Source organism: Canis lupus, chromosome 24 (assembly GCF_048164855.1).
Source record: "Canis lupus baileyi chromosome 24, mCanLup2.hap1, whole genome shotgun sequence".
Lineage (NCBI taxonomy): Eukaryota > Metazoa > Chordata > Mammalia > Carnivora > Canidae > Canis > Canis lupus.
The window spans coordinates 38,319,645-38,346,838 of record NC_132861.1 but is presented as its reverse complement, the minus strand read 5'-3'; the positions used below and the strand labels follow the sequence as shown (position 1 = coordinate 38,346,838).

The 27,194-nt window shown below is 40.7% G+C and overlaps 1 pseudogene; it reads left to right on the top strand.

Moving 5' to 3' along the window:
- The window catches only part of LOC140616373 (small ribosomal subunit protein uS2-like), a 28,522-nt pseudogene extending 1,682 nt beyond the window's left edge, over positions 1 to 26,840 (top strand).
- The last annotated feature ends 354 nt before the right edge of the window (positions 26,841 to 27,194 follow it).

The window sequence follows — 27,194 nt, the reverse complement described above, 5'->3', positions numbered from 1 at the left end:
ACTAAGTGAAGATGGTGGTCCAAGCCCTGTCATCTACAAACTGAATGACCAAGGGAAATGTCACAATCCATCTAGTCCTCCCTTTCTTATTCTGTAAAGTAAGGATAATAATGTCTAATTTGAAGCTTAAATGTATGTGATGTTTTTAGCATGAGACCTGTCACTTTAAGTACTCAGTAGAAGTACTACTAAAATACTTCCTGAAAAAATACAAGAAAAAATGGCTCTTGAAAGAGAATTGGGAACACAAAGGAACCAGAACTATGACCCACGTTCTAACTCTGTCTGTTGAAGACAACTGCTTGGGAGCATTAGGGAATGTCTTGTTCTGGGCATGACAGTGTTATCTGGGTGGAGAGGGCCACTGATAGAGTTACAAGACTCATTATGTATAGAAAAGGGTCAACCTTAAATGATAAAAAAAACAAAGTTAACTGAGTAAATTTTAAAAAATCCTATTGGCTTTATTCAAAGATTCATGAATTGGGTAGCATCATCTAACAGATGAGAAAGGAGCTCTGAGTATTTCCACACGACCCAGGGAGGGATCCATATGATGTTGTTCCTTGTTCTTGTCGTAACTTAAAGGGAAACTTTCACAATGTCCAGATCCCTTTAGGTCCTGCAAATTGAAGGAGGAGGATATCCTCAAATTCCTTGCAGCAGGAACCCATGTAGGTGGCACCAACCTAGACTTCCAAATGGAACAGTACATCTTCAAAAGGAATAGTGATGGCATCTATATCATAGATCTGAAGAGAACTTAGGAGAAGCTTCTGCTGGCAGCTCATACCATTGTTGCCATTAGAAACCTGGCTGATGTCAGGGTCAAATCATCCAGGAATTGTGGCCAGTGAGCTGTGGCCAGTGAGCTGCTACTGCAGGAGCCACTCCTATCGCTGGCCACTTCACTCCTGGAAACTTCACTCACCAGATCCAGGCAGCCTTCCAGGAGCAGAGACCTCTGGTGGTTGCTGATTCTAGTGCTGACCACCAGCGTCTCACAGTGGCATCTTACCTTAACCTGCCTACCAGATCCTCCTCTGTGCTATGTGGACATTGCCCTCTTTTGCAATAACAAGGGAGCTCACTCAATGGGTTTGATGTGGTGCATGCTGGCCCAGGAAGTTCTGAGTGTGCCTGGCACCATTTCCCGTGAACACCCATGAGAGGTCATGTCTGAACTCTATTTCTACAGAGATCCTGAAGAGACTAAAAAGGGAGAGCTGGCTGATGCTGTAAAGGCTATGACGAAGGAGGAATTTCAGGGTGAATGGACTTCTCTAGCTCCTGAGTTGATTACTACTCCGTCTGAAGTTGTGGACTGGTCTGCAGGTGTCCAGGTGCCCTCTGTGCCTGGCCAGCAGGTCCCTACTGAACACTGGAGTGCTCAGCTTGCCATTAAAGGCTGATCTGCAGCTCCCACTGCTCAGGCCACTGAATGGGTAGGAACAACCACTGAGTGGTCTTCCACAAAGGTAAGCTGCTATTCCACAAAGGCAAACAAAATGGGAAATAAATAATTTCTTAAAAAGAAAGAGAAAAAAAAAAGGAAAGGAGTTCTGAGGAGATGTACAAAATGAAAGACTTTATAGGCAGAGGGAGGCAGGACAAGGAATTTATACTTTCAAAGAATGGACTGGTTGTGGCAAGGCCACTTTCCTTCAGGGGATGGCAGAGGGCTGTTAGGCAGACTGCTTCACTAGTGCCAACAGTAATTCTTGTTTGACTGGTTTAAGATTTCAGTTTGGGGAGAAACTGAAGCTGTAATTAAGTCTTAGTTTGGTGATGTGGGGCTTAGCATAAGTGACTCCATTTTGAGCCTGTTATTATTTTGTTTTTTTAACATAACCCAAACCTATGGGTTAGAACTATCAAAGGACAGCCAAAACCTTCCTCAGCCCCAGGGGCTACACATAGCCTTGAGATATTATCAATGAGAGCAAAATTTCTTATTCTACTATATCTTCTCAAGTATCAATGTTGATGAGAGGGATCAGAGGTATTAATGACTTGAAATAAGAGTCAGCCAAAGTACCTTGTGACTATCTTCTACATCAAATAAAGGCTTGAGAGAGACGCTGTCTGTCCTCTTCCTTGCTCAGTCCAGAATAGAATGCCTGTCACATGGTAGGTGTATAGTGGATATCATCAAATAGACAGATGTTGAAGGAATTCATAAAATAGACCGGGTAGGACTAATCAAGATTCAATGGTTTGGTATTGAATATGTTGACTAAAATTGCAATTTTAGGATATTAAAGACAGGTGTACATGTATAGTCAGTTCTTGATTATTCCTACTTTGGTTGTACATGCTTCTAGATCATCCCCTAGCATCTCTCTTGCTGCTCATTTTTTTGCCCATTTTATTTGTTTGCAATCGATAAACATGTCCAGCAGAGACCAGTTAAAGCCAGACAATGTTGTGAAAATCTTCACTCTAGAAAAAAACCTACATCTTGAGACAGTTGGAATGATTGAGTAAATGGGATTTGAGGTGGTCTGTATCTGGTTCTCCATCTGTTTTCCATGGTCCTTACAGCCATGTAAAATTGAAGTGAGAGGCAACACTTACTTTCTTAGAATCTTCCATGAATTGAGAGCACTGGCAATCTGTCTAGTGCCACAGTAATTGAAATTAATTGGATTTTAGAGATAATAACATTTATGCTAATGTGGTTATTGAGAGGAGACAATAGTCCCAGAGATAAGTAGCTAGGAGAGGTGGGGCAAGAGAATTTGCAATCCCAGCAGGAGAGATTGAGAGTCTTGCGGGGAGCTTCTGGGGTGGGTGGAGGTAGAGATGAGGGACAAGAATTTGTTGAGAACTGGAAGGTTTTAGAGAAGCAAGAGAGAAGAACAAGGGGGAGGGAGAAGTAGAAAAACTTTTATTTTTTTTAAAGATTTTATTTATTTATTCATGAGAGACACACACAGAGAGAGAGAGAGGCAGAGACACAGGCAAAGGGAGAAGCAAGCTCCATGCAGGGATCCGGATGTGGGACTCCATCCCGGGACTCCAGGATCACGCCCTGGACTGAAGGTGGCGCTAAACCGTTGAGCCACCGGGGCTGCGGGAAAACCCTTTTTGAATAATGATAATATGAATAGTGTCAGTAGTCCCTTACTAAGTGCTTTTTATGTGTGAAGCATTATGTGTTTTAAATTTGTCATTTTACCTCACAACAAACTCATGAGGTGGGTACTATATTTGTTTTTCTTATTAAAAATAATAGAGAGGGGCACCTAGGTGGCTCAGTCAGTTAAATGTTTGAGTCTCGATTTTTGCTGAGGTTATGATCTTAGGGTTACAAGCTCTGAGTCAGGCTCCACACTGGGCATGGAGTCTGCTTAAGACTCTCTCCCTCTATGCACCACCCTCTTCCCCACCCAAAAGAGAGAGAGAGAGAGAGAGAGAGAGAAAACTGAGCTTTAGAGGGGTTTAACTAACTTGTCCCACATTACTTGGACAATACATATGCAAAGTAAGTATTCTTCTCTGCTGTATTACACCTCCCATTTGCCCAAAGTGAAAGAGCAAAGATAAATGGGAGAGGTGAAATTCTGGAACAACCCTGAAGAGAAATTGACAAAGGCCTGATTTTGACAGGAGCCTGAAAGAATGACCTAGGACCCAAGAGAATAAAGATCTGATTCCAGGTAGTAAACCCCTTCCAAGAAAGAACCCCCCCTCTTTATAGGTTTGTACTTGGCCCTTGTGTCACCAGCAGCCTGCCTGTGGGGCTGTCCATGAACACTAAAGTGAGGAGGTTCACAAACAGTGATAGACTACATGGGTATGTGGCCCACTGATATTGCTAATGAAGGTGGACTGGAAGTGAGTGTGAAAACAACCACCCCATCCAGGTCCATATCCCAATAGCAAGAGAAACTGACCTCTACAAACCTAATCTATGCCTAGTTTTCACACTGTGATCACATGTTTATGAAGTTTTACTAACTGTATTGAGCTGAAAGGGGCACAGAGGAGAGGCAGAGAGATGTCCTAGAGAGGAGGTGGGCTTAGAAGAGAAACCTCAGATCACATGAGTGGTAGCAATGGGAGCCAGAGGGAAACCTTGCTGTGAGTCCTCTGCCTGGAATATAAACTATTCTGTCAAGAGTCCTTGAAAGTAAGGTCACCAAAATTATCAGGTACATCTGGGCCTTCCGAGTGATGTTGACATTGTTGTGTGTATAGCACTGTGAATGGAGAAATTTTGGAGGTAGAGCTGGACTCAAATCCAAGCTTAAACATACATTAGTTGAATGACCTTTGGTAAGTCAACTTGCCTCTCTAAACTCTAGGATTCTCAAGGGCCAAGTAGGAATATTAATACCTGCCTTTCAAAGTTCTCTTGGAGTTTCCAAATAATGACTCAAACTCCTGGCCCATCACAGACACTCCATAAACAGTGGAATTTTTATGGATGTGCTTATCCTTTGACCAGGTGGGATAGCAGAGACCAGAACATTTAGGATTTCTCTTTATGATTTTCAGTATTCCTCTCCCTATTATTAAATAAGTCCCCTGAAATCTGAATGTTGACCTCCTGACCCTATTTCACTCAGATTTAAGTCAACACTGAACTTTGTATTTCCCAAATGGAAAGCTATATTATTAATAATACATTTGGTCATGCATTTCCTTTCATTTTTGCACCTTTTTTAATTACTCATGCCTGAAAAGGTCTAAAATGTACCTTTAATCTCCTTGTCATACATCAAACTGCCATTTACAGCTTTCTCTTTATAACATAAGGATTTTTATTCAATATAATTTTGTGCTATGGCAATATGCAAATATATATGCAATAACATATATATTGTATATATTTGCATATACATGCAAAATATATTTGCATAGTTACTATCTAGGTGAATATATATAACATATATATTTGCATATTGCATATATATTACATATATATATTTTTTGCATAGTTACTATCTAGGTGAAATCATGGAATCCTTGCATATTTGAGAGAAATCAGAAAATTAAAATGGTTGTAAGGTTAACAAACACTCCACCTATTAGATCTGGTCTTAAATTGAATAATGCTTAAAATGATTCTAAAGTCATAGTATGTATAAATTTCATGAAGTGTTCTTGGCTTGCCTTCCAAGTCATTAGGAAAGTCATTTACCTCCTTACTAATCAGTCTCCGAAATCTGGAAATACTAGCACAACTCCTCTCCGTCCAAATACCATGCCTTGTTCTCCTGTTTCTCTTGGTCTTTGTCTCTAGAAAACCTTACACAGGCTTATACATCTCATCTGACCTTCCTAAGGCATAAACACAGCACCATAATGACAGTCAATTAAATCTAAAGGCTGTCTGTCCTGACATTGTGGTGCCCTGAAAACAGTGAAGACCGCTAGCCACTTAGAAGCAATGAAAAGCATCAAACTGGGTAGAAATTGCAGTGCTGCTCTTAAGTTCAATTTTCCTTGTAGCTCAATTTCCTAGCTTTGCACTTTCCTAGGTAAATCACATTAATAGAGGAGAAGGGGGGCATGGGGAGATTGGTGGTAGATAGCTAGACGGTCCTTTGGAGCGAAAGTATCTCATCCTGAGTCATGAGGGAATAGGTAACCAGTACTCTTGACAAGCAGGTATTCAGCGGTATGAGAAGTCATTTAAATAGGAAGCGGGAGCAGAGGTCTTCTGCTGGCAGGGAGTATCTTCATTATTGCTGTCATGGTGCCTGTTAACTATCCCCCATCTATCATTTGTTCAATACCTCAGTGAAATTAGCCAACTGCATATTACAGCAGAGCTCTGATGTGCCAATCTCCCCTGAAAGCATTAACTGTCTTCGGTTACGCATTCTTCTTACCCTCCACCCCTTTTTACTGCCCATTAATGATCTTTCATTTGCATCATGGAACAATGAAGTCCTTTGGCCAATTATGTGAAATTACAGGTGCTCTGTAGGTGCCCTCTGTCACTCGTTTACTTTCTTTGTTGAAGCAGTGGGTTGGAGTGGATTTATATTTCAAACATTACTTGACTTCTGCTTGTTTCTGGATGGAAGCAGTACAATTTTAGCTGGCACAATAAGCATCTTCCTTTGGCTTAATAAAGTGGCTCGTGCCCAACCTGGATGAAACTATAAAGTCAGTCTTGACAGATCCCTTTAAGGGATCCTTCCAGCTCATAAACCATGAGGGGAACAGGACATCTCAGAGCATAACAAACTTGCCCTTTTTATCCCAAGAGACTTTGCTGTAACATGTTTTGAGATTACTTTTGGCATGCCTCCTCTGGGACATTTCTATTACCATAGAACTATTATTCTAATTTCTTTGATTCAGAAAAAAAAAAATTATCTTGTACTTTTGACCAAACTGAATGTATAGTAATCTTCTAGAAACAGGAATATAAGAGTAAGAGAAACCAACATTTACGGAACATCTATTATCACCCAGGTGCAATGCTATTTGCATTTATGTTAAATCTAAATCTCTCCCTGCAATGTATAGTCCAGATTGAAACTGCAAAGACCATTACTTTTCTTTTGCACAAGGAGGCAGTATTGAGCAGACCAAGAAAAATGCGCTCAGGTCTTAGCTCAGCTGCCACTTATTAGCTGAGTCACCATTGGAAATCCATTTATCCTCTCTGTGCTCCAAATTTATCATTTGTGTAATAAGAAGAGGGATACTGTTCAGGACTAGGATTGCTATGAGATTAGGTTAGACATCAAAGCAGACTTGGGGGCAGGGAAGTTATTTGATGACTGTTAATTTTTTTTTTCTTATGCTACTCAGGGAAAAATCTCCAAAGACAGAATATACTCATGTGAAAAAAGAAAATATAAAATCATTCCATTTCACAACTCATTTATTGATATTATATATGTTTAAATAGTGTTATGTAGCACTTAGCAGAGAAGCTTATCATTATGACAATACATAGGTAGTGCAAACACTAAAAGCAAGAACAGTTAGATGAGGGAAGAATCAACACTGAAGTCATAAGGAATGACAATCACCTTCTAAGATAACTTTGATTTTAAAAAATCTCAATTTTTTAAGTAGGTAATGTATTCACAAGACTCAAACACCAAAAAGCTTAAAAGTTCACAAGAGGAAGTTTCTCCTACATCCTTAACTTTAGCTTCCCAGAGACAACCAGTGTTTATCAGCTTCTTATCTTTGCAGAAATATATTTCGAGTCTATAAGCAAATATATATAAATAATCTTTCTTACCATTTGCTGCATTCTTTCTGGATAGTTATTTATATTGTCATTTCACTTGAAATATATTTTAGAGATTATTATATATCAGTATATACAGACCCTTCTTTTTATTTTTATACCAGTATAATATTCTACTACAAGCAGTGCTAAATCTCCAGTGAAGGATATTCATTTCCAATCCTTTTTCCACCAACAAAAATGCTGTAGCAAATAATCATATGCATGTATCATTTCCCATGTGTGTGGAAATATCTATAAGATAAATTTCTAAAAAGAGGTTATTGGGTCAATTATTGTGTGCATTTATAAAGTTGATAGATATTGCCAAATTACTCTCTGCAGAGATTGTAATTTAGCCCCCACCCCTGACATCTTATGAGAGTATGTATTTCCCTACAGTTTTCTATCCTAATATTTTTCAAAACTTCCAGATTTTTACCAATCTGATAGATGAAAATGGTATCTTAGTGTAACTTAAACATGTATCTCTTATATTAGGAGGGAGGTTGAACATTCATTCCCATACTGAAGAGTTGTTGTTTTTTTCCTGGAAAATATATTTTGTGAACTTTATCTTCTTTTCTATTGCATTGTGTATATCTTTTATATGTGCTTCAATTATATTTCCAAGTATGTTGCTTGCTTTTTAACTTTGTATATTGTGTTCCTTCCTCGTGCAGATGTTTTTGTTCTTATATGATTAAGAACAAAATATTGGTTTAAATATTTCAAACATTTTTATAAATTCCTTGAATTGATTTAGAATTTTTATTCCAGTAAGACTTAGTTCCATAATTCTCTTCCACATCTCTCTCAACTGTATATGGAAGAAGTCCCCAAATGATTTTTCTACTGTTTCCTGACTATTACAGAGACAGAGGTAAGGGCCATTTACTCCTTTCCATGCATTTTGCCTAATACTGGGAGCTTAATAAATATTAAATGGATGAATGGAAGAGTGGATAAAAGGGTAAAGGAAATGCTGAGTTGCTAAATTCAGGACCTGATGATGATATGTGTGTTCACAAAGCACAGACTAGACGTTTTTGGATTCAGTGTATTTATGCATTGGTCAGTGAGTTAACGATGCAGTATGCATCATTCATTTTGTGAGTGGTCATTAAATGTTAACAGTTACTGTACAACAGGTGGAGTAAAGGGAGACAAAGAAAAGGAAGAAGGGGATAACATTTGGCATACAAACAACAAAAAGGCTTCAGAACCTTGGATAGCATCAGGGTATAGGCAGCCCTAGGACAAATCACAAATAAAAGATTAGCTTCAGGGCATAGTCTTTCCCCTTTTAGCCTGGAGTATAGTGCCATTTTTCTTCTGTAGAACTGAGTGCTGGGTTTTCAGGCTCCTTCCCCTCTATAATTGTGGATCCTGACTTGTTCTTTGCAGATAGCTGTCCTTTCGCTCCAGATCAATTTCCAAGGCTAATTATTTTCTGCAAAACATGCTTTGTCTCATACTGAACACACAGGTCCTGTATTTGGCTACTTGACTCTGCGAAGTGATATGATAAATCATGCTAAGGTGGTAATGACTGCTACTAATTTATATATGTTATTCCTTAAGCCCAAAGAATAAATCTCTTATATAAAGGTTTTATATGATCAGAAAGTTGACAGTGGATTAATTTTGAGACTGAGAAATTTGTTTCCCAAATTCCCAGGATATCTTGTCCCAGTAAATAGCATTCTAACTTGTGGTAGCTGTTACAGATAGATGAACTACACAAGGACCTTTAAACTAAAGAGAAAACGAACGAAGCCCCACTGTAATAATGCGCCTTTATTATTTTAGCGTCACGAGGAATTTGGGAATGGGGAAAGCATGCCAGGAGTCAAGACTATTAAATTCCTGTAAAGATCTTTCTGATATCCTTAATGGTATCCCTACAGCTTATGCTATCAATTATTCTCAAAGGCCAGCAGTAAATAGCTCATAAAGCATACTAATTCTATGATTTATATAATTGAATCTCTTTTCAGGACCCTTGACCATATGTATACTTTTACTTTTCTGTTCCTGTCACACAGGCTAGGAAGTAGGATTTAATTTTGCCTTGACAACGTAACTCAGACCATTTCAAGATCATCCCCAATAGTCAAGACAGATATGTGTATTTAAGTTGTTAAATGCTCATCCTTGTAGAAGCCATTGCCTCAGCCTTGCATGACAGTATGCTGTTTACTCCTGCTCAATGAATGTCACCAGTGGGAGGGGATGTCTAAGGTCTTTACCAGAAAGTGAAAAGAACTTCCCAGAAAGAGCATCTATCTTGATGCTGACAAATAAGTACCCATGCATTTGTATTTTTTTCTTAGATAATCCTAACAGAGGGAATCAGAAGTGGGAGAATGTCAGGGTACCACATACAGACTGTCAGAAATGTTAAGGCAAAGTTTTTCATGGAGCTTTAATACTTTGAATGACTTAACTGTTGAAAGGAAGATTGATGATTATAGAATATTAAGAAGAAAAGTAAGGGGTAGGAATGGATCCTGAGTGTGGATAGGAAAAACTAGCATCTATTGAACGCCTGCTATATGCCATGCTCTGTGCTGTTTTTTCCACGTACATTAACATAAATAATTATCACAGTTTTATGATTTAAGCACTTTTTATTTATCATAGTTGAGGAAATTGAGGTTCTGACAGATTAAGTAATTTTCTTTAAGTCTTGGTATTAATACACAGTAGAATAAATTAGTCTCATTTCAAAACTCATCTCACTATTCTATTAGACACTCCTATTTTAAAGGTGAGCTAACTTAGACCCAGGAAAATTAAGTGTCTTTCTCTCATTTCTGAGTCCAGAGCAGCAGGAAGCCAAAGGGAAGAAGGTGATCCTTTCATCTTCTTCCTCTATCCTTCATATTTTTAATGTTATGTTTTGATCACCACAGAGATTTTACTGTTAACATAGTTTGAATCCCCTTTATGAAAGATTTATTTAAGTGATGTGCATTTAATGAGTTGATAAAAATTGTTGCAATTTGGAGCTCAGATGGTTGTAAAAGATAGGGAGGGTACAGTTCTTCCAATAACTCATTATTCACAAATCAATATTCAGGTGGCTTGACTGGGACCCATATATGCATGGATGTGTTCCTGTGTGCCTGTGTGGGTGCATGTGTCTGTAAATGTCCAGAAACCAAACATAAGTGATATTTTTTGTCTGTCAATTGATTCCTGCCATCTAGAGCACTCTGCACATCCTTCTAGCTTAAGGAAGTTAGTGGTCCATACATCATGCACTAAACCCCCTAATGAGGTTCTCTCTATGGGAAATGGTAACAGTAACTCTATCAAAAATATACTAGGGTTATGGCCTCATCATTACTGTCATAACATCTTCTAAGTCAAGTCATGCTCTTTGCACTCGCCGTCTAAAGCTGGTATTTGGAGATAAGGTTTTGCTATATGTCATCAAGCCAGGGACTCCTAATTCAGAAAGGGAATTGTGCTTTCCAGCATGACCAGCATAAGAGTAGCAGGAAAATGTAGAGCCAAACCAGAGCCCAGATTTTTCATGAGCTCCAGAGGGTGTGGTCTCTGTGGTCTAGCCATGCCTGGATTAGAGTTGCCCAAAGGAAAAGAAAGGCTTCATGGATAGAAGTATTTCTCAGTAAAATCCACAGCAACGATTCAGAATGGTGTAGAAGAAGTGGTTTTGAGTACAATAGGTAGGAAACAGAATTTACAATCCTGGCTTTGGCTAGGCCAGTGATGCACCATGTTGACCTTAGGCAAATGACGTAAATTGCTTCAAAATATTAATGTCCCTTATATGTCCGTAAGATATTCTAATTATCTGCATGTTGGCCATGTCTATGTCTTCCTCTGTGAGATTTCTCTTCATGTCTTTTGCCCATTTCATGATTGGATTGTCTGTTTCTTTGGTATTGAGTTTAATAAGTTCTTTATAGATCTTGGAAACTAGCCCTTTATCTGATATGTCATTTGCAAATATCTTCTCCCATTCTGTAGGTTGTCTTTGAGTTTTGTTGACTGTATCCTTTGCTGTGCAAAAGCTTCTTATCTTGATGAAGTCCCAATAGTTCATTTTTGCTTTTGTTTCTTTTGCCTTCGTGGATGTATCTTGCAAGAAGTTACTGTGGCCGAGTTCAAAAAGGGTGTTGCCTGTGTTCTTCTCTAGGATTTTGATGGAATCTTGTCTCACATTTAGATCTTTCATCCATTTTGAGTTTATCTTGTGTATGGTGAAAGAGAGTGGTCTAGTTTCATTCTTCTGCATGTGGATGTCCAATTTTCCCAGCACCATTTATTGAAGAGACTGTCTTTCTTCCAATGGATAGTCTTTCCTCCTTTATCGAATATTAGTTGACCATAAAGTTCAGGGTCCACTTCTGGGTTCTCTATTCTGTTCCATTGATCTATGTGTCTGTTTTTGTGCCAGAACCACACTGTCTTGATGACCACAGCTTTGTAGTACAACCTGAAATCTGGCATTGTGATGCCCCCAGATATGGTTTTCTTTTTTAAAATTCCCCTGGCTATTCGGGGTCTTTTCTGATTCCACACAAATCTTAAAATAATTTGTTCTAACTCTCTGAAGAAAGTCCATGGTATTTTGATAGGGATTGCATTAAACGTGTATATTGCCCTGGGTAACATTGACATTTTCACAATATTAATTCTGCCAATCCATGAGCATGGAATATTTTTCCATCTCTTTGTGTCTTCCTCAATTTCTTTCAGAAGTGTTCTATAATTTTTGCCATCAGGGAAATACAAATCAAAACCACAATGAGATACCACCTCACACCAGTGAGAATGGGGAAAATTAACAAGGCAGGAAACCACAAATGTTGGAGAGGATGCGGAGAAAAGGGAACCCTCTTACACTGTTGGTGGGAATATGAACTGGTGCAGCCACTCTGGAAAACTGTGTGGAGGTTTCTCAAAGAGTTAAAAATAGACCTGCCCTACGACCCAGCAATTGCACTGTTGGGGATTTACCCCAAAGATACAGATGCAATGAAACGCAGGGACACCTGTACCCCGATGTTTCTAGCAGCAATGGCCACAATAGCCAAACTGTGGAAGGAGTCTCGGTGTCCATCGAAAGATGAGTGGATAAAGAAGATGTGGTCTATGTATACAATGGAATATTACTCAGCTATTAGAAATGACAAATACCCACCATTTGCTTCAACGTGGATGGAACTGGAGGGTATTATGCTGAGTGAAGTAAGTCAATCAGAGAAGGACAAACATTATATGTTCTCATTCATTTGGGGAATATAAATAATAGTGAAAGGGAATATAAGGGAAGCGAGAAGAAATGTGTGGAAATATCAGAAAGGGAGACAGAACGTAAAGACTGCTAACTCTGGGAAACGAACTAGGGGTGGTAGAAGGGGAGGAGGGCGGGGGGTGGGAGTGAATGGGTGACGGGCACTGGGGGTTATTCTGTATGTTAGTAAATTGAACACCAATAAAAATAAATTAAAAAAAGATATTCTAATTATCAAGACTAGTGCTGCACTTCCCTCTTTTACCAGCAAAGTCTTGTTGATTCTTTGATCCTTGTAACTCTCCTACTGCAATCATCAGAGTTATGAGATGACCCCCAAGATTCTTGCCCTTAAAACATCAGCCCTAAGTGATCCTCTCTCCTTGAGAATGCTTAGGAACTGTGATTATGATGAGATAGTCATTACTGTGATTATTAGCTTATATAACACTCCATCTTAACAAACCTGGATGGAGAGTCTCCTGCTGGCCTCAAAGATGCAATCTCCATGAGTTTCACAGTTGCAAGGAAATGAATTTTGCCAACAACCAAGTGAGCCTGGAAGAAAACTTTGAGTCTCAGATGAGACCCCAGTCCCAGCTGATACCTTGATCTCAGCCTTGTGGTAGCCTGACCAGAGACCCCAGCTAAGTTCTGTCTAGACTTCTGATTTATAGAACTATAAGATAATAAATAGGTATTGTATTAAGATGCTACGTTTGTGGTCATCTGTTGTACAGTGATAGGAGCATAACACACCCATTCAGTCCTTTTTTTTTTTTCATTTCCAGTGCTACCAAATAAATTCCAAGTGTCTTCTTTCATCTAGACTTTTCCATGGTCTTCCCAGAGCTGATCTTTCTTCTTTTCTCTACCTCATCTCCTAATAACCTATTTCAGATCAAGACACATGACTACTATACATAGTATATCCTTGATTATTCAGTTAAGTGAATACTTTTTCTTATTTTCACATTTCTGAAATAAGGTTGTGTCCCATGATGGATGTATATGTTTATTGTAGTGCTGGTTTTCTTTCCCATAAGCTCTTATTAAATTGATGGTGTACCTTACCAATTGATAGTGTCTAAGAATTGAGAAAGTCTGGTATTTCAGTCTTAAAATTGACTGAGTAGCACTAAATAACTTCTAGTGAGAGCCATTGGATGCCTTTAATGAGGAGAAAAATAGATTTTCTTCTCATGAACCTCTTTAATAGCGTCAGTCATGAAATAAAAAGATGCCCAAAATTTGCTCAGGAATAAGCCACCACAGGCAACCATGGGATTTGGCATAATTGCATTTATTTTTCTCATTGCTCCAGGTTGGTGGCACTCAAGATTCTTCTTTGACCCTAGTCAGAGACTATGCATAGTCTCTGCATCCCTAGTACAGACTATGCCCTGATTCCCAAACAATGCCACAGATGGTGACACATTTCTTGGGATTTGTACATTTATCCTGTCTCTGACCAGCAGACAACTTGATCCCTCTTCCCAGGGATTTCAAGGTATCCCAGTCATTTGCTCACTTAAGCCTCGATTTGGCTTATCTTAGATATAAGAGAAGGAGCTGTGACATGGGGGCTGGAAGGCTCAGATATCATTTATTGACCTTGGGACATTCCCTCTGTGATCTGTTTTCTCATCTGCAGGATGAAGTATTCTCTAAGGTTCTTTGTTTTAAGCCCAGGCTGCTCTTTCACCTCCTCATTTCAAATCTCCCCCAAAGCTGTAGCAGGAAGTGGATACTGCAATAGAGTCAGTCCATGCTATCAAAGGCTTAGCATTCCTTGGCATCCTAGTAGTAGGGTAGGGACACTCTTGGGCCCCTTAAGTATCCTGTTGGTCTTAGCTAGCAGGTGACAGAGCCATAACCCAGATTTTCAACAGCACGTTTTTTCTTTTTTTTTTTTCTGCATATCCAGACTAACTGACATCCTTCTGTCTCCAAGTTCATTCCTGCAGATGTTTCCAATCCTCATCACTTTATCATAATTGTTATGATAAGCATTTCTGCCAAAATGGTAGTAAAAACTCAATTTTCCTGAGCAAAATTAACAACAAAAAGTGTTCACGGCTCGTGCAACCTGGTTATTAAGCTGTAGCAGGAATTGACTGCAGCTGTGAAATAAGATATAATTAAAATCTGGGGCCCTTCACCACGTATCTGGTTTGTGCATTTGCAATGTTGTAGATACACGAATTACTGGGGCTGACCAGCCCAAGCTGTCAATTGGGAACCTGTCCAGTGGAATTATATCCATCTGAATGTCAGAGAGAGAGAGAGAGAGAGAGATATGAGTACATACCTCCAGGAAAGTAGAACAATAACTTGGGTAAATATGTGAGGCAGAGAGATGGAGGGGAAAGACCCTTATTATAAGCTCTAGTTTAGATCTGCCATCAGATGTGTGATCTTGAATGAGTCATTTATCTCTTGAATTCTTAGAATCCTCTGATAATATAGGGAGAGGGTAGTATATTATTCATAACATGCTTGGCTCTAACATTACTGGTTGCTATTCTACTTGCTCGGTGTAGAAAGGACATGAATAACATGGACCCTAAAATTTAAAAAACATCACAAATTCATTAGAGAAAGACAAGACTGATGAGGAAACCAGAAATACTAATACTTAATGGATTTATTTACTTTGGTTGGTCTCTTGTTTTTCAATTGATATGAACATTACCATCTCATTAAGTGTTTTTTTCTAACTGATCATGTTTTTATTCAAAATTCTTATCTTCTGGAGCCCTCGGCTGGGGTATTAATTATAGTGTTGTTGTTGTTGTTGTTACAAAAGTTGAAGGATTTGTGTGTGTGTGTGTGTGTGTGTGTGTGTGTGTGTGTGACTGACCTTTGTTTGGCCCCTTGACCCTATATGCATTTCTAGACATAGTTGTATCTTCTTATCATTTACATTCATTTCAAATAAAAGGTATATATGTGTGTTAAGTATTTTATGGGTCTCAGGGCCTCAACAGACATTCATAGTTTTAACTTCACTTATATACTATTGGAACAAGCTGGTGCTAAGTGAGAATGTTTTTTAGAGTCTGGCGAGTTTACCTTTAATCACTCTGAGACCAAGGACAGTAAGTCACATATGTGACTCTACTTTGGAGCTATGGTGTGGGGTAGAAAAGCAGTGGTCAGCAGGGTGTCTGGAACCCATTCACTTGCCATCTTTGTTAAACCTGTTGGAGGAAGCTATCCTTCACAACTGAATTCTGGGTTGAGAATTAGTTTAGCTCCTAAAATACCAGAAAAGGCCCATCTTCCAACTCCCCCTGCCTGTGTCTTCTCCACAGGAACCATGTTAAGAATCCTCCAATACCCTGTGCTGTTATGATTTGCTTCAATGCTAGACAAGATGTGGGGAGTGGAGTGGGTTACTTGTTCTCCCTGGACCTTTGTTTCCATAACTGACGACTCAGAATGGACTAGATAATCTCCAAGTTTTCTTCCCATCCTGAGCTGTCATGCTTCTTAGACAGATGTATATGGCTGTGGCCAGAGTCTAACAGAATTGTAATAAAGATTCTTAGACCAGATTTCTCCTCATAAGCATTTGATTCAGGTTTTCATAGATCAAAGTTAACTCCTGCCCTAACCTCTCAAGATAAAGGCAGGTAAATCTGAAAAGAGAGAATTAAGGGAAAGTGTGAAAGTGTGTAATATATCTAACACCAAGGGCCTGGCCCTGTGCTGGGTACTGCCCCAACATTATCTCATCTGGTGGCACATAGTACATAGGTGTACAGGCTCTGGGTTTCAGCTGCCTGGCTTCAAACTCTAGCTCCAATACTAATTATCCATACGACATTGGGGAAGTCATCTAACAACTTTGCACCCCAGTCTCCTTATATGTAAAATGAGTATAAGAAAACTCTTATTATGGGCTTATTGTCAGAAGTTAAATGTGTTTGTACATGCAAAAGATGTAGAAAACAAATTGACACATAAAGAACTTGTGCTAAACAAAAGTTAATTATTATTACTAATATTAGATCTTAACCACACCTAGCCAGTTATGACAGAGTTACTCATAACCAAGTTTATCAGGCTTCAAAGCCCATATTCTCTTTTCTGTGCTAAAAGGTTTCAGAGATGAGGGTCTGGAACAATTGTCTTCCCCCTTGATTTTGACTTATGCAGAATCAACATGAATACATAATGAAGAAACCTGAGACTCACTGTTCACTTCCCACATGTAGGCCCTTGTTCCAGAAGGTGGCCATCATCCTAGACTTTAATGCTTTGAGTATGCCACTCAGGAAGTCAGGCTGGAGCAGAGACTGTTCCACTTGGCTTCAAACAGTCCTTTCCTGCTGGCTGGCATAGAAAAGGCAGGCAGCATGCTTCCTCTGGAGTCAGATATTCATCATGGAAATGGGCAACTTAGCCTCTCAGGGGCTGGATTTCTGCATTTAGTAACACAGGTCTGGCCTACCTGACTTGCAGGGTTATGGCAGGGTGGCATAACATCAACCCTTTGATTTCCTGGCACATTGTGCAGGACTTCTCAGCTCACATTCATTTTCTTTCTGCATTCCCCTGTCTTTCTCATATTACCACTTGAGCCCATAATTCTTCCCAACAATCTGAAACTGGGTATCTATGATCTTCTAACCATTGCTGTATTTTTATATATAAAAATAAAAGCTTATCGAGGTTTATAATTGCTCAGGGATTTCCCTCCCTTGAAGCCTCTTTGGGTAACCAGAGTCTCTCTGGTTTCTCTCATACAGTTTCTGATGTTAACATTTTAATAACACATTCAGAATGTTTTTGTTTTATGAATTCTAATATAGATGGAAGTTCTTCCCAAGAGATGTTTTTAAAGCAGGTGTTTTTAAGTAAATGACTCCATATCCACCTGCATATTTCTGTGACAAAAGCCATTTTTTTTTCTTCTAGACTTCAAATTGTCCTTTAGTTTTCAGGCAGCTCCGAGGTGGCCACCTGTCTCGTTCAACATTTTTCTGCCTTTCTCAAGGAGCTAACTGCACTCTGAAAGTCCTGTGTGTGTGTGTGTGTGTGTGCACATGTGTAGATGTTATAGAATCAGGAAAAGTGTATCCACAGTTTTATGTTGACATCTTCTTTCACAGTGGTTGGAGAAAAAGTGGCTGTAGCATCTATGGAAATAGCTTTGAAAGAGTGTGTTACTAGATAACGATCCATGTGCCTCTTTTGTTGGAATTATCTGCCTCCTTTGGTGGTGAATTTCAGGGATTGCCTGATCCAGGGGAAGTATCTGGTCTTAACTCCTTAAAGTTAAGGAGTTAGGTCAGATGTCTTTGACACGAGGGCTAATGGGCCAGTGTGCAATTGAGGAACCAGAGTGTTTTCTGGTAAGAGGGGAGGGAAAAGAGATAACCAATGATGTGGGAGTGTGATCCTAACAATTTTTAAGACTATTGTGTCTAAGAGACACTCCTTCTGGCAAATGCTAATAGGATTTCTCCAAAATTATGGTCACAAAATCTGGGGCCATACCACTCCACCAGATCTTTTTGGGGTGTTAAGATATGTTTATAGATGAAGCACTGCCATTTAAAAAAGGAAAAATATTTATTGATTTATCTCAGAGAGAGAGAGAGCGAGCACATGTGAGCGAGCATGAGCAGGAAGGGCAGAGGAGAGGGAGAGAGAATCAAGCAGACTTTACACTGAGTGCCAGGCCAGATGCGGGGCTCTATCCCATGGCCCTGAGATCATGACCTGAGCCAAAACCAAGAGTCAAATGCTTAATTTACTTTGCCACCCAAGTGCCCCAGTACTGCCTTTCTTCTACCAACATTTCCCAAAATTATTTCAATAAGGAGTACATTTCTTGCTGCACACATGGTAACATGTTGTAGAATGCAATTTTGTAGGACATCGGTTGTGGAGCACTGATAAGAACAGATGAATCTTCTGGAAAAGATCCTGGAAACAAGGTTCATGGCACTTTGGAGGAGTCTGGAAAGCAATGTACTTTTGGTCTGTGAGATCACAGCTTTTTCACAACAGGTTTGCTGCCAGAACACAGGTATCATGAAAACCATCACTAAACCTAAACCAAAATGGGAAAGGAAATGACTCACATCAACATCGTTGTCATTGGACACGTAGATTCGGGCAAGTTTACCACTACTGGCCATCTGATCTACAAATGCGGTGGGATTGACAAAAGAGTTACTGAAAAATTTGAGAAGGAGGCTGCTGAGATGGAAAAAGGCTCTTTCAAGTATGCCTGGGTCTTGGATAAACCGAAAGCTGAACGTGAATGTGGTATCACCATTGATATCTCCCTGTGGAAATTCGAGACCAGCAAGTATTATGTGACCATCATTGATGCCCCAGGACACAGAGACTTTATCAAAAACATGATTACAGGCACATCTCAGGCTGACTGTGCTGTCCTGATTGCTGCTGCTGGTGTTGGTGAATTTGAAGCAGGTATCTCCAAGAATGGGCAGACCCGTGAGCGTGCCCTTCTGGCTTACACACTGGGTGTAAAACAACTAATTGTTGGTGTTAACAAAATGGTTCCACTGAACCACCCTACAGCCAGAAGAGATATGAGGAAATCGTTAGGGAAGTCAACACCTACATTAAGAAAATTGGCTACAACCCCGACACAGTAGCATTTGTGCCAATTTCTGGTTGGAATGGTGACAACATACTGGAGCCAAGTGCTAACATGCCTTGGTTCAAAGGATGAAAAGTCACCCATAAAGATGGGAATGCCAGCGGAACCACACTGCTTGAAGCCCTGGATTGCATTCTGTCACCAACTTGTCCAACTATAAGCCCTTGTGTCAGCCTCTCCGGGACGTCTACAAAATTGGTGGTATTGGTACTGTACCAGTGGGTCGAGTGGAGACTGGTGTTCTTAAGCCTGGCATGGTGGTCACCTTTGCTCCGGTCAGTGTTACAACTGAAATCAAGTCTGTTGAAATGCATCATGAAGCTTCAATGAGGCTCTTCCTGGGGACAATGTGGGCTTCAGTGTCAAGAATGTATCTGTCAAAGATGTTCGTCGTGGCAACGTGGCTGGTGACAGCAAAAATGACCCACCAATGGAAGCAGCTGGCTTCATGGCTCAGGTGATTATCCTGAACCATCCAGGCCAAATCAGTGCTGGATATGCACCTGTGCTGGATTGTCACACAGTCACATTGCCTGCAAGTTTGCTGAGCTGAAGGAGAAGATAGATCGTCATTCTGGAAAAAAGCTGAAAGATGGTCCCAAGTTCTTGAAATCTGGGAATGCTAATATTGTTGATATGGTTCCTGGCAAACCTATGTGTTTTGGGAACTTCTCTGACTATCCTCCTCTGGGCCGTTTTGCTGTTCGTGACATGAGACAGACGGTTGCTGTGGGTGCCATCAAAGCAGTGGACAAGAAGGCAGCTGGAGCTGGCAAAGTCACCAAGTCTGCCCAGAAACCTCAGAAGGCTAAATGAGTATTATCCCCAATACCTGCCACCCCAGTCTTTATCAGTGGTGAAAGAACGGTCTCAGAGCTGTTTGTGTCAATTGACCATTTAAGTTTAATAGTAAAAGATTGGGTAATGATAACAATGCATCATAAAACCTTCAGAAGGAAAGAAGAATGTTTTGTGGACCATTTTTTTGGTGCATGTGTGGCAGTTTTAAGTTATTAGTTTTTAAAATCAGTACTCTTTAATGGAAACAACTTGACCAAAAATCTGTCACAGAATTTTGAGACCTATTAAAACAAATGTTTAATGGTCTGTGAGATCATAGAGCCCCAAAGAATAGAATATTAGGTTTAAGAAAGACCCCCAAACCGTCAGCCTAACTGTCCCAGCTTGCTTGGTGTAAGGGGAAGGAGCTTTGCTCAATGGTGATGACCAAATCACCAGTCTCCTGCCCCTAGCATATGGTGCTGCAAGATGCCATCCTAACTGCTATAGTCCAGAAATGTGGGACAGGGAAAGGGAGAGAGATTAAAAATGCATAAGGAAAGCTGCAGAACAGACAAAAGAATAATTTTTGGATACTGATTCTTAGACTGGATTTCTGGGGGTGGCTGGGGAATGGCAAAGCAGAGATGCATGCAGAGCATATTTAACAAGCTTCTGGCGAGAGATATAAAAAGTATCAGAGTACAGGAAACTGTGTCTGCCTAGGAAAAGGGCATGGAGAGAAGGGGATGTAGCACCTTGGAGAGCTCTAAACACTCCCTAGAGAACCACTTTTGGAGCTATTTTTCAGAGATTAGGGAAAAGAAAAAGTGGACATACTCCAGTTATAAAGAAAAGACATATGGGATAAACCAGCAGAAGAGGAGGAATAAGGAATTCTTTTTCTGAGATAAAGCCTCTCTGTTTCAGAAGCAATGCTGAAATGTGTAAGTTGACATGTAGTGATGAATACCTTTACTTTTTAGCACTTTACAGCTTACAAAGCACTTTACAGTTTACAGAGCCCTGTGTGGTCTCAAATACCCTCAGGAGCTCAGCGAGGCTCTTACATACTGTGAGATGGGAGAAAAAATGGAATAAAGCTCACTATGCAGAATGAGGGAGGGAAAGAATGATCACTTGGGTTTCACCAGTTTATGAAAATGAATACAGGGACATGAAATAGTAGTTAAACACACAGACTTGGAAAGCAAACTGACTGGGTTGAAATCCCAGCTCTACCACCTAGTAGTTATGTGATCGTGGGCCAATTTTTTAGCCTCTGTGTGCCTCAGTGTCCTTATATGTAAGATGAGGATAATCATAGTACTGACTTCCAGGAGTTTTAAGATGATATATTTTTATATTGTGTAGAAGATACCTGACAGTAAGAGCTAAGTAAATTCTTGGGGAAAAGTGGAAAAGCTCCTATTAGAAGGTAAATTCCTGGGAGGCCCGGGTGGCTCAGTGGTCTAGCACCACTTTCAGCCCAGGGTGTGATCTGGAGACCCAGGATCCAGTCCCCCGTCAGGCTCCCTGCATGGAGCCTACTTCTCCCTCTGCCTGTGTCTCTGCCTCTCTCTCTCTCTGTGTCTCTCATGAATAAATAAATAAAATCTTAAAAAAAAGAAGGTAAATTTCTCCATGTCAGTTACCATTATTTGTAAATAGCATTTGTTGAGACAACAAATTTAGTGTTTAATCTATGTGAAGGGAAGTACTTTTGGAATTGGTAATGCATATAGATGTACAAAGTCCAACAAAGGGTTCACCCTGAAGACTGGAAGATGCCTTCATAATATTTCAAGACCAAGAACAAGGACTCATTTTCTAGTCTTTGGGGGAGATGGGGAGGCTAATGGACCCTACCACCAGCACCTGCTGCAGAACATCACCTGCCTGCCTGCACTTTGCAATGCCGACTGTCTCAGGACTCTAGTGACAGGTCCCAGAGGGCTTTCTCACTGCATGCCTGGGCATGGCCTCAAGGTGGAGCCTTAGCCTGCTAGTGGGAGTCCACTTCCAGACTATAGCTCCCTGTTTCTCCCCACCTCTCCCCTTTTCCCCCAGCCTATACATGGAAGCTTAGAGCTTTGCAAGCTCAAAGAGAGCCAGAGCATCCAACCCAGGCTGCTTACTTTTTAAGTTCTTGCAGGTAAGAGCTTAACTCAGTGCTTGGCACACGGAGTAGACTCTGTATGAGGCAGATTTTTCGTTTATTTATTTATTTTTCACTCTTTTGGCTTCTAGTGCCTTTTCTCCCAAAGGACAGGACAAAGACGGTTTGGCTTAAACACCGCGAACCAAGATGTGTAATGAGTGTGCCCAGGGGCAACCCTCAGAGCCCATCCCAAGTCTGGAGTGCCCAGAAGCATCTGGATAGGAATGGCTATCCTCTGCTTTTGGCAGCAAAGCTTTAGGAGAGGCAGGAGAGGAGGATATCTGAGTGACAATAAGTCCTCCGAGCTCCTTGAGAAGGGCTAAGTACAGTAATTTGTTGTAATGACTCAAATTTAAAACAATAACCCAGAGGCATAATAGCACAGGCCAAGAATACCTACTGCATGTGATGGGCTGTTAATGGGAAGTGAACAGTTTGATTTGGTGGCAGACAATCTTCAAATGGCTTTCACTCTGGATGTATACTCTGCAGTGTGGAGAGCTAAGTTTGCTATCAGGGTTAATTTGGACCACTTCCTCTCTGTCTGCCGAGAGCCATTCTCCTGATGGAGGCCCCTTTACTGCTCCACTATCCCCACAACTGAAAGCGAATTTCTGAGGCTTCACTTCTATGATCATTTTCTCTTGTTGTTTTGTTTTCCTTTTTCTTCTCTCTCCATCTCCCTCTCTGAGAAGCTGCTACTTCAGAGCCACTTTCCTAAGTGGGTAATGGGGAATAAATACACTGTAGCCACAGGACCTGCACTTGCCCAGGTGGATCAGGGTGAGACACGGTCTGGAAATCTGCCCAGCCCTGAGAAAGACCTGGCCGACCATGCCCAAGACTGTCATTTCACTGATAGCGGGTGGGCGCAGTGACTCTCATAAGGTCTCTCCGCTGCCAAGAAGAGAGGGTGGGACTAGAACCCTTGTCTCATTGACTAGGAGCCCGACACAACTCTTTCCCAGCACCATGGGAAGATCAAGAATTAGAGCCTCACATGTCAAAAATATTTTAGTATCTTAAAAGTCACTAAGCTCAACCACTCACCCTGGGAAATAAGTCTCTCCCCCTTTCCTTATTAGATGTCACTCCTCCTACCTGGTACTATCTCAAATACCTACTACAGGTATCTCAAATACCTACTACAGATCTATCTGGACTTGTATTACCAGGGCCAGCAGGCTTCCTTTGGTTTACCCTATCACATTTGCCATCTTCTCAGTGCCCTTCACTCCGCAAATGCACCCTGATGAATTCAAGTTCCAGGTGAATGACAGTTAACTTAATGGCTAGCCTCTTAGGGGACTACCCAAGGAATTAATGTCTAAGGGTGGAATTCAACATAATGGCAGGCTTCAAGGAACACACTCACAGACACACACAGATACACAGACACACATACACACATAGAGACACATACAAACATACCGAGACACACACAGACATGCACAGATACACAGACACAGACAGACACTAACTTTTTTTGTGTGAGACTTTCACATATCAGCACTAAGACTAGCCCCACTCATGATTTCTTACAGGGAAATGAATCCCTTGCAGAGAATCAGCATATTCAGTTAAATTCAGAAAGTATTTCCTGTAGCTGGTTGAAATGTGTTTTCCAAAAAGATATGCTGACATGCTCACTGGGGTATCTGTGAATGTCACCTTATTTAGAAATACGGTCTCTGAAATGTAATTAAGTTAAGATGAGGTCATGCTGGATTAGGGTGGACCCTAACCCAATGGCTGGTGTCCTTATGAGAACCTGTAAGGATAGACAGAGATGCACACAGTAAGAATATTATGTGAACAGGGAGGCAGAGATCAGAATGGTCCATCTATAAGCCAAGGGACAGCAAGGATTGCTTCAGCTGGGAAGAGGCAAGGAAGGATTCTTCCCCTGAGCCTTCAAAAGGAGGCTGGCCCTCCCAACCCCTGAATTTCAAACTTCTAGCCTCCAGAAGTGAGAGAAAATAAATTTCTGTTGTTAAGACATCAGGTTTGTGGTGATTTGTTACAGCAGCCATAGGAAACTAATACAATCCCTAAGTACTTATTAAGTGCTAGGCTCTCTTCCAGATAAAGCAGTGGTGGAGGCCCCTGGGGCCACTCAGTGAGCTCATCAGGGTCTCTTTGGAAGGCTCCAGGAGGCTCAGGTGTGGGTGGAGAGGATTTCACAATCTTGTGCTTCACTCTTCCTTTCCTACAATGCCATGATCGATAGCATGTCCCATGCACTTCCAGAGTTGGGCTCAGAGCCCTGTGGATGCAGCACAGTCTCCGTGTTCAAACACTGACTTGTCCAACATTTTCCTTCACTCATACAGCTCAGGAAAACATTTGACTTTGGTGTTAAATTGGCTTAGTTTGGAATCTTCACTTCATCACTGAGTAGTTGAACCTTCCACTTCCTTGTGTGTACAAGAGGAATACTCAGAATCTGTGAGAAACCTGGGAGGATTTCAGAGAGTAAATCATAGAGTCAGACAGACAGATGGACTTGGGTCCAAAACCTATCCTTTTATACATCATCTGCTAAGGTTGTTACCTTGAGGAAGCTGTTTAACTTCCAGGGCTGGCTTCAATTTCCTCATTGACAAAGTGAGAACAGTAATTGCATTCCTCCAGTAGGGTGGCTGCGAGTATTGACTTAGTTAATATCTGTAAGCCGCTTAGCAGAATTCCTGACAAATAGTGGGTGCTCAACATTGTCATTTTACTGGTAAGGAAACTGAGTCACAGAGAGGTGACATGATTTGTCTAAGGACATTTAGAGGCTGAGCTGGTCCTAGAATCTACATTTTCAGGCTGATGGATTCTCTGAATAGTCACTGGCTTGTTCATTTGAGAGGTTGTGCTTGTTAAGATTTCCAACTCTAGAATCAGACATAAATGCAATTTCAGACTTGATCAATTACTAGCTTTGTGACCTTGGACTTACTACTTAATGTCTGTGGGTCCCATTATTTTCACCTAGGTAAGAGAAATATCGACTTCATTGGATTGTGGTATGTGTGAGATTAGAATAAGTATAAATACTTAACCACAAACTTGTAGGCATTCGTAAATGTTTCTGGCTATTGTTTGTATTTGTTAGAAGTAAGTTCAGCTGCATGCGACTAAATAGTAGTGGCTTTAAAACTCTCAGGTTCACTTTTTCTCCTGTAAAAGCAGTAGGGAGACAGGCAGTCCAAGAACGATATGGTGGTGTCAAAAAGTCACTAGGGACCCAGGCTCCATCTGTATTTTTTAAAATTATTATTCATTCATGAGAGATACAGAGAGAGGCAGAGAGAGAAGGAGGCTCCCTGAAGGGAACCTGATATGGGACTCGATCCCAGGACCCTGGGATCACGCCCCGAGCCAAAGGCAGACGCTCAACCACTGAGCCACTCAGGCGTCCCACCACCTGTATTTTTGCCCTGATATCTTCAGTATGTGGTTTTTACCCTCAAAGTCACATCATCCTCCAGTATGACTGCTGGAGCTCTAGTTGTCACACCCACATTGTGAACAACAGCAGCGTGTGTGGGGTGAGGGGCAGAGCAGAAAGAAGATGATAGAAGCCACTTCTCAGCTAAATCAGTTCCCTAAGGAGCCATCTCTCAAGTCAATACTTGGTGTGTATTTCACGGGTCAGAACTTGATCACATGGTCACACCTGGCTGCAAGGTGGGCTGGAAGACAGAGTCTTGTACTTGTCTTTGGTAATATCCAGTCTCTGTTACAGGCATAAAAGAGAAAAAATAATGGGAAGGAAAGGAGCAGCCTCTGCCAGATTGTCATTGTTTTTATAGTTGCTATTGCTAGATGCCAGGAGGCTGCCCGTTAGGAATTTGCAGGTTTTAATGCAATGCTATGAATGTTTGAAAGATGCATAGTGGTGTGAGAGTACTCAGGAGGGAGAGACTACCTCCACCCTGAAGGCATCTGAGATGGCTACTCTGGAGAAGCAGTCTTTGAGGTGAGGCTTGATGTTTGAGAGGTTTGCCCAGGTGACAGCGAAGGAAGGGGATTTCTGGTAGAAAGGGTATCACACACACAGCCTACTGGTTTTGTCAACCAGCCCCTTGGCTGCTTGGAATTGTGTTGGGGATGAGGTGGGGGACAGGCTCCCAGAGGCTGTCCTGGGACTTCTCTCACCTACACAGTCTACTGGGCAGATGGTAAGGGGTGCTGAGCCCTGCTATCCATGAAGGTTTCCTGATTCTCCATTCTCATTTCACCAGACAGCAATCTATTTGTTAAATGAAAACCAGCTGGTTATTGAAAGAAACATATTTATTGGGAATTAACTGCCATGTGCAAAATGGGTATTTACTACCAACTTGTCAAACATCAGTGAGTTTGTGTTTAATAATCATTTTTTTCAATTAACTCACAAAAAATTCATCCCATTAATTCTAAATTAAATGCATATTTGTAAAACTCTAATTCACAATGTAATCAAATCATCTCTTCCCAGCCTGTTTTTGATGGCTACGTGTTGGTAAAAGAACTTCAAATGATGTCCTTAGAGAGAAAATTTGCTTATACCTACATGCAGTTGAAACTTGGGCTAGAGGGTATTGAGGCAGGTAGAACTTCTTTCCATTCACGGCTTTCCTAGGCCCTTCCCTCACTCCTTGCTCCCTAACATACTACAGGCACTGGGAGGGGCCTATAGCTGGCATATTTGGATAATCTAAGATGATAATCTAACTTTGATCTCTTGTCTTTAATCTCAGAGTTAGAAGACCTTGGAAATTTTGCTTATCGTGGTACTTAGCTGGGAATCAACAGACCTGTTTTTTTTTTAAATTATTATTTTAATTGACATACAATATTACATTAGTTTCAGGTGTGTAACACACACAGCGATTTGACAAGTCTATATGTTATGCTCACCATCTGTCACTACACAATACTATGACAATACCATTGACTATATTCCCTATGATGCACCTTTATCCCTGTGACTTGTGTGATTATTCATTCCATAATTGGAAGCTTGATTTTCCCACCTCCCTTCACCCATTTTTGCCCATGTCTCCATCCCCCTCCCCTCTGGCAACCACCAGTTTGTTCTCTGTACTTATGAGTCTGTTCCTGCCTATTTGTTGTTGTTACTTGTTTGTTTTGG